The following is a 1,862-nucleotide window of genomic DNA, read 5'->3' on the forward strand; positions in this document are numbered from 1 at the left end:
AGATCACAAAACAAAATGAAATAATCAAAAGAAAAAGAAATGAAATAGTAATTAATTAAATGCAGAAATGGCAAACTTGTAATATTAAACCACTAATCCAAAACGACGTCGTTCCAATTACAATGCATGGCGCGCTTCTATTGGCTAAGCGAAGGCGGGAAACATGATTCAAACAAGGCAAGGCGAATTAGAAGATCAAAACACTGTTCATCGTGTTCTTCAAAAATCCAAAAAATGCAGAAAATCATGATCCACGAATTTCCACCAAAATCAACAAATGGATAACCAAAAGAACCGCACGAACATAAGGATCATGAATATGCTAATGATTTTTCTTAATTCTCAACACACATCACAGATCGAGCAAAATAAGATGTGACATCAAACCTTCAAATTACAATAACTCTCTCTATAGTTCACCAAATCAAAAACCACGCACATCATGACAATCTACAATGAATGAACTTCAAAAAGCATATCTCAATTCAAAGAATAGTGAGATTCGATTTTTGGTACCTTGGAGATGGCAGCAACGATTCTTGATGATTCTGGATGTATTTTGCCAAAACAGATGAACATCAAGGTTGAGGAAGATGATTGGAGAAGTTAGGCTAGCTCGAGGTCGATCCAAGTGGAAGAAATCTCAAAACTCCATTGTTGAGCCTCCTTTGAACAGTCACGAATTTGAAGCTTTCTTGCATGGATTCACCAAAACAGTTGGAGTTTATGCTTGTAGAAGATCAACCAAAGAAAAATCGTGCTAAATGATGAAGAATTGATGAAGTTTTGATGAATTTTGTTTGATGAAGTTCTTGATGAGTTAGGGAGAAAATGGAGAAAATGGAGGGAAAGTTGGTTAGATTCTTGTGAATTGTGATTATCATTACCAATTCAGTTACAATTTGTAACTTATACTCCACCTTAATCACTCTCTTAATCACCAATTAGCAAAAACTCATGTGATTAGTATAATGTGAAATTTAAGTGAGAGTTCCAAAATGCCCTTGCCAAATATTGAACCATGACAACTCAAACAACTTCTAAATGTCATTTGGAGAGTGTTGCAAAAATCCTCATTTCAAAATTCCATGTATTTCTCCAATTGGACCATTTTGCCCTTGGATTTTAATTGTTGCACTTGAAAATTGACCTTTTGCATTGACCATTTTTGATGAATTTTGATTATGCACCATGAAAGTACATGTTAAATGGAGTTTGCTCATAAAAAGATCATCCATTTTGGACATTCCATGTGAAAGTTATGCCACTTTGATTATATGCATTTTTGGAAAATGAATGGACCATAACTTGTCAACCATACATGGGAATTTCAAGTTCTTGGACTTTTTGGAAAGGTGAGAACAAGATCTACAACTTTCATGTTGAACAAATTTTCATTTGAAGCTTTTTTGGACATGTAATTTTGTGGTGAAAAACTTTCCATTTTTGGAAACTTCCATTACAAGTCACTTTCTATTTTTGGCAATTTTTGTCTGACTTTATTTTCTTCATTCTTGAGCTTTGACATGTCAAATGAAACTTGTTTCAACATGAATGAAGTGTATCCAACTCTCTCCCACCTCCAAATCCATAAAATCAAGCACAGTCGACCACAGTTGACTTTTCAATTGATAGATGAATTTGGCAATGCACTGATTCAAATTGAGGCCCAATCTTCTGATGAAATGGCTCAAGGGTGAAACCCTAGCCTCAATAATCACAATATAATCATGAAATGATCCCCATATCCATCATAGACCCCATCTCCTTGCTATGCCCTGATTGGCCCAATGCAACTGATTAGGGTTGACTAGTGGTCAAAACCCTAATCCCAAGGTATCTGATCAATCTTCTTGAATCTT

This window comes from Lathyrus oleraceus, chromosome 4, assembly GCF_024323335.1.
Source record: "Lathyrus oleraceus cultivar Zhongwan6 chromosome 4, CAAS_Psat_ZW6_1.0, whole genome shotgun sequence".
NCBI lineage: Eukaryota > Viridiplantae > Streptophyta > Magnoliopsida > Fabales > Fabaceae > Lathyrus > Lathyrus oleraceus.